Below are 7,031 nucleotides of genomic sequence, written 5' to 3'. Positions count from 1 at the left end.
ATGTCTGTGTGCTCACTCCAGGTTTCTCTGGACACTGGTTGCTGAGTTCGCAGCAGGAGCAGAAATAACCAGTCTCTTTACACTTTACTCTTGTGAGAATTTGAGGGGGAACGGCTTCTACTGGGTGAAGAAGACTTCTTTCAGAGTATGGAAGAAGGCAGGGTGATGGATGGAACCCTGTGGGTACCAGGAAAAGCCATAGCAATTACACATTGGCAATTCATGCACTACATATTCTTTGGATAGGTCCAAAAATTGTAGAATACTGAGATGCAGTCTTGACAGAAATTGTTGTTATTGTTTAGTCGTTTAGTCATGTCCGACTCTTCGTGACCCCATGGACCAGATCACGCCAGGCACTCCTGTCTTCCACTGCCTCCCAGTTTGGTCAAACTCATGCTGGTAGCTTCGAGAACACGGTCCAACCATCTCGTCCTCTGTCGTCCCTTCTCCTTGTGCCCTCCATCTTTCCCAACATCAGGGTCTTTTCCAGGGAGTCTTCTCTTCTCATGAGGTGGCCAAAGTATTGGATCTGTCCTTCCAGTGAGCACTCAGGGCTGATTTCCTTAAGAATGGATAGGTTTGATTTTCTTGCAGTCCATGGGACTCTCAAGAGTCTCCTCCAGCACCATAATTCAAAAGCATCAATTCTTTGGTGATCAGCCTTCTTTATGGTCCAGCTCTCACTTCCAGACATCACTACTGGGAAAACCATATCTTTAACTATACGGACTTTTGTCGGCAAGGTGATGTCTCTGCTTTTTAAGATGCTAGTTTGTCATTGCTTTTCTCTTGAAAGAAATAATAATAATAAAATCATTGGTTACTACAACAACAACAACAACAACAACAGCAACATTGGATGTTAACTACCAAAAGGTCCTGTAATTGCATGTTTTGGACATCCTAAAAGAATGGTATCCCAAGACCTAGAAATGGCAATGAATCTGCTAACAGATGCTTGAATGGCCATTTGCCAAAAATGGAAGAAAAGCTAGATGCTCCCGCAATAGTAGCCTGGTTAATAAGAATCTGGGAAATATATTAAGTTAACAAATAAAGAAAGCAGCTGGAGAATAAATTTGTTGAGAAATGGTGTGTGCAAGATGCAATGAGTCCGTTCACAATTACTAGTGACATATTGATAACAGTTAACATTAAATGAGGGCAAAGAAACAATGTGAATGTAATCAAACAACAAATAACATATATACGATTAAGCAGTTCTAAGCATGTAGCACAATTATGAAAGGTGCCTATTTGAACATATAGTGGTGGTCAGTTAATGACTGAGCAATAAACTGATGCAATTAATATCAATAAAATACGGTGGGATTTATTTATTTTTGAAGGGTTGGTTTGATGTTCTAATACTTATTTAAGCTAGGTTAAAAGTTATGTTGCATCTTTTAAAGTCAATAGTGTGTGTTACCTAGTAAATAGAGATATTCCGCCCCAACCCCTTGATGACCGAGTGCGGAAATTCTCTGAATCACTTAAAAAATGCAACATCCATAAATGTTAGATACACCACATTCTGGTTCGAAAGGGAAGTCACTATTGTTCCTCTGGCCCAGTATGCCTTGCCAGGACTGAAGATTGTTGCAGCAGGCATGGTCTAACCTCACTAAATCTGCAAAATCCCTCCTTCTCCTCCATTCCACTTTAAGACTTAGGACATTTTGGGAGGCCAAACAAGGCATTTTGCTCTTCCTTCCTTTTGCTGTTCAAGTCACTTAACATCCAGGCTGAAGACAACATCCAAGAGATTGTAAAAAAAAAAAAGCTTGCTCCCTACTTTGTGACTATTCTGTTTGGCCCTAATAAAAGGCATTTCCCCCAGATGACCTGTTATTGAGCATTCATCCCAATTGGTTTGCAGTGTTACCCAAAACTTTCCACTGCCATCTTTGCACCATTTTGCAAAATGCAGTCTTTGGGGGGGGCGGGGAGTGAGTTTGTTGTGCATGACCCATCTCCTACAGCCCTGAATTTGCTAGCATGTGATTGAATCCCACTTGAAATTAACAAGAGTCTAAAGGTAAAGGTAAAGGGACCCCTGATCATTAGGTCCAGTCGTGACCGCCTCTGGGGTTGCGGCGCTCATCTCGCTTTATTGGCTGAGGGAGCCAGCGTTTGTCCGCAGACAGCTTCCACGTCATGTGGCCAGCATGACCAAGCTGCTTCTGGCGAACCAGAGCAGTGCACGGAAACGCTGTTTACCTTCCCGCCGGAGTGGTACCTATTTATCTACTTGCACTTTGACGTGCTTTCGAACTTCTAGGTTGGCAGGAGCAGGGACCGAGCAACGGGAGCTGACCCCGTCACGGGGATTCGAACTGCCGACCTTCTGATCGGCAAGCCCTAGGCTCTGTGGTTTAACCCACAGCGCCACCAGCGTCCCTAACAAGAGTCTGGAAGCACCCAAATATAATACACTGCTGTCGCTACTTGGATTCCCCCCCCCCCCCCGCAACGAACTAAGACAGCTTGCTGCACGATTTGTGAGACCTGTAACTATTTTTACAGCTCATGCTCCTCTGAGGGCAAACCAAGTCCTTTGCAGAGCATGTCAGCCTCCTCTTCCCCTTGGTTAAGGACAACTTGTTATTGAGAACCGTCTTCCTTTTGCCAGCCTCGGCTTTAGTTCAGTTCCAAAATTAATTTCCCACCCGCCTTCCTTGGAGTAGCCTCATTAATTGAAATAGCAACTGCAGAGAACTGGAACAAAACTGATGCAGCAGAGCACTTTAAAAAATAATAATCCAATGCAGTGTGACATTGCTTTAATACAGCTCCGTCTTATTGGTTGGTGGAATTTGCATGAGCATGTGAGAGAGACAAGGATTGATAAAGCAGGCTCCCCCCCCCCTTTTCTTTTCTTCAAAAGACTCCCCACACCTAAGCAATGTACATTACAGAATGGGCTGTAAATCAGGAAAGACGTGGAAACCGCAATGGATGTTGCTGAGTTTACAGTTGTTCCGTTAGAACAGAACATTTGTTAAAGTGGACGTCGGTCCAGGAATCAAGAGGAAGTTGGCTTTTAAGAAAAATACTGATTCAATCTGGAGGCAGATCAGAGCGCATATTAGCAGCTAGCAGAGAAACCACCGCACACCGTATCTTATCTTTCCCAAAATGATTCAAGGGAGCTTCTAATTTTTCCTCAGTAATAAACTAGTAATAAACCAGGTTTATTCCAAATCTAGGGACGCGACTGGCGCTGTGGGTTAAACCAGAGCCTAGGACTTGCCAATCAGAAGGTTGGCGGTTCGAATCCCCGCAACGGGGTGAGCTCCCGTTGCTCGGTCCCTGGTCCTGCCAACCTAGCAGTTCGAAAGCATGTCAAAGTGCAAGTAGATAAATAGGTACCGCTCCGGCGGGAAGGTAAATGGCATTTCTGTGCGCTGCTCTGGTTCACCAGAAGCGGCTTAGTCATGCTGGCCACATGACCTGGAAAAACTGTCTGCGGACAAATGTCGGCTCCCTCGGCCAGTAAAGCGAGATGAGCGCCACAACCCCAAAGTCGGTCATGACTGGACCTAATGGTCAGGGGTCCCTTTACCTTTACTATTCTAAATCTAATAATACAAAAGAGGAGGCGTGATCCTGCTACAGTCAGTATTGGGTTTCAAAGGCAGAGTTTGAACACAGGCTGCTTGGCTCACTTCTGATAATGTGTTTCCCTCCTTCAGCAGCACACCTGCATCCATAAAGTGGATTAGATGGTGTCCCTTATTCAAGGAAGAGGGACCTGCAGGCCCTCCATGCGTTGTCAAAGAAAAAGTGCAACTCATTTCCATACAAATCATAGAATTGGAAGGGACCCTGAGGATCATGTAGTCCAACCCCCCTGCAATGCAGGAATACACAGCTGTCCCATACAGGGGTCAAACCTGCAAGTCTGGTGTTATCAGCACCATGCTCTAACCAGTTCCTGGCATCCTTGATCATTCTGGCTGGGGCTAAATGGAGTCCGACATCAGGCGAGGCCACAAGTTTCCCACCCTCATTCTAACAAAAGCAAAGTGGCAGGAAAGAATAGTATTGGGTGATCTTAAAAGTAATTTTTAACTGTGATGGAATTCTGCAGCGCCTCTTCTGCCCCAAGGGGGAAAACCTTTGGGGTTTAGAGCACAGGAAAAATGCTAAAAATAGATCTGATGCCACTGTGTTCTGGGGAAAAGAGTTTTTCCACTGTAGCTGGAGGCATTCTGTGTGTGTCAAGAGTCCCATTTCTGGCTAACGAAGCAATAACAGGAACAAATAAATAAATAAATAACCACGATGACCAAAGTTCACCTTCCTGTGCCATAAGACTTGCTATGGAAGTTTTTTAAAAAATAAAGCAAATGCATAATTAGTAGAAGATATCAGAGGGAGAAAAGAATGTGCAATTAAACCAGGTTTCTTATGGAAACCAATAGGACCAAGGCAGAAGCTGAAAAGCATAGATATTTTGAAGCCACACTGCCACCAGGTGGCAACCAGGCACTACTACATAAGCTAATTTTTTAAAAATCCACCGCAAGCTTTATACGTACTGCACGTTTTGTAAATTTTGTAGATCTCCGGGCATAGGGCACTATATCAATTCAAATAATGATGATGATGATGATGATAAATCAATTGCTTACCTGTAATTGAGGTTGAGCAGGCTTGAATGATGGGAAATTCTCAACGTTTGACCAAAAGTCTATATACTTATAGGCTGTCCCTGCTCTGTTGCCTGCCAAGAGAAACTTACTCACGTGTCACAGGACAAAAAACCCCACACCTTTTCACCTTGTCTCCTGGCAGCTGCAGACAAAGCACCCCCAAGAGCAGCGGTAGGCAAGGTGGTGCCCTCCAAGTGTCAGTGGACCCCCCTCAGTCCCAATCAGCACACCCAATGGCAAGGGAAGATGGGAGATGTACTTTTAACATCTGGGGAGCAGCAATGTGGGCAATCCCTGCATTAGAGGCATTCTGTGGTATGAGAACTTGGGCCAGGTTTGTGACTGCAGCAATGCAGAAAACTGCAAGAAGCTGCTTAATTAATCCTGGCTATGGAATACCCAAACCGAGAACAACAAAAGGCCATTTGGGTGGTCCTCTGAGAGAATGGGATTTGGGATAGCTGTCTGCCAAGAGTGCATTTTGCTTCTGAAGTTGATGGGTGAAGAGAAGTCTCAACAAAGAGTCAAGGTCACGGTGATAGAAGACTTGTTATCCAAGACCATCAAGGGCCGAGTCATCAAGAACAAGGTAGGTCAAAAACGGTACCTATTGTTGTGTGTAGAAAACAAGGAACCAATGCAAGCAGCAGAAGAGGCAGGCCGTGGTGTTCTGCAGCAGCTGAAATCATCAAGGACCACCCAATGGAGGGCCATGCATAGTAGCTCCTAGTCAACTTTCAAAACCCTACCCATATCCGGCATTAAATCTGGACCGCTAAAGCATTAAGTGGCCTCTCTCCTTAGGTGAAACTCCAACAGGGATGTTTATTCTCAGTTTCAACGCCTGAAGCAGAAACGGTGCAGGTGGTTTCAAAGCAAAACGAAAGAGCATCATGTGGGCTTGTGGTGATTTGCTATCATTGCATCCCTGTCTCTTTCTGAGAAACTTGTCATGCCAGATCAGCAGGGGGGGCACAGCACATGGCACTCTGCCAGCTTTCTCTAGGTAGCTGGTATAAGGTGGAGAGGAGAAAGTGCAAGATGGAAGGTTGTTGCATTGCCAATGTGAAATGGAAATGGTACCAAGAGCCAGGTTTCACACTACAGTAACTTACATCCCACATCCCTAAGAGCCAGTTCTATTCGTATTCTTGTTTAATTGCAAGTAATCTATACTTCATCTTGCTACTCTAACAGGCTGTGGCATGGTCCTTAAAGCCCAAATGCAGTACCAATTAGGGGAAATGTTTACAGAGCTCCAGAAGCAACATGAACCTATATTTGGAAGTCTGTTCCACCTAACGGGTAGACCTGCATGTTCTGCTTGCTACGTACTGTCTTTCGGCTGGCTCCTTCACACCGTCTTTCTCAAGCACCAATCAGCTACTGCATTCCCATCTGCCAAAAACCAGATATAGCAACTGGGTGATGTGAAAAGCTATTTTCACACATTGCCATGGCAATCTGCATCCTATCTCGATTCTTGTTGAAAGCAAAGCCAGCCGGCACCAAGCGTACAAAATCGCAGCAAATGTTTTAAGCAGAGAAGCAAGAAAAACGGTTGGTGGGTTTTTTTTTTAATGGAAAAAGTAGAAAACCTAATGGGGAAACACATCTATCCAGATGGGTACATGGCATTTTCCCATGTTGACTAAAAACAGATGTAGCAAGGCCACTCACATTCAGCTTGTGCTTTTGCACTTATTTATACAGTCATACCTTGGAAGTTGAACAGCCTAGTTCTCGAACGTTTTGGCTCCCGAACAATCAAAACCTGGAAGTGAGCGTTCCGGTTTTTGAACTTTTTTTGGGAGCTTTCTGCAGCCAATCAGAAGCTGCGCGTTGGTTTTTGAACATTTTGGAAGTCGAACAGACTTCCAGAACAGATTCCATTCGACTTCCAAGGTATGACTGCATCATAGATATCTTACTGGGTGTTACTCCCCCCACCCCATAATCAAATGTAACTATTCTCATGGTACTTGAAACTGCATGGGAAATTATTTTATAACACAGCAACTGAGGTAGTAAGGAAGCTTCCTGTACAATATTAGTGAGTTCCCCACAAGATAAATGTAACAGGTTTGGCATGGGAATCGACATGGAGGCAAGGCCCAGTTAGGCCCCAGATCTTAACAGAGTTTGAGATTTTCAGCTGATGATTTTATTAATACTGAAACCCTATTTTAAATTAATTTCCCAGCACTTGCAGTAGGCCTAGGAAGGACCTCTACTTTTCAGGGCAGACCATGCTTGGGTTGGAACCAGAATAAGGCACTCGCTGCAAAGGACATTTGTGTGTCTCACTGTGGGAACAGAATTGTATTAATTCCTCTTGCGCCATGTTCCCCACACCTCATGGCATGAACC

At 44.5% G+C, this 7,031-nt stretch overlaps 1 long non-coding RNA gene across 1 annotated transcript in view; it reads left to right on the top strand.

Moving 5' to 3' along the window:
• The first annotated feature begins 2,073 nt into the window (after positions 1 to 2,073).
• The window catches only part of LOC309335167, a 157,470-nt gene continuing 152,512 nt past the window's right edge, over positions 2,074 to 7,031 (top strand). The window contains exon 1 of the long non-coding RNA XR_014153416.1: positions 2,074 to 2,412. This is a non-coding gene — a long non-coding RNA (uncharacterized lncRNA). The remainder of the gene's footprint in view (positions 2,413 to 7,031) is intronic.

The sequence above is a fragment of the Podarcis erhardii genome (genome assembly GCF_964252035.2).
Source record: "Podarcis erhardii genome assembly, chromosome: 2".
NCBI classification, from domain to species: Eukaryota; Metazoa; Chordata; class Lepidosauria; order Squamata; family Lacertidae; genus Podarcis; species Podarcis erhardii.
The sequence above is the reverse complement of the archived record's forward strand: the minus strand, read 5'-3'. Positions and strand labels throughout refer to the sequence as shown.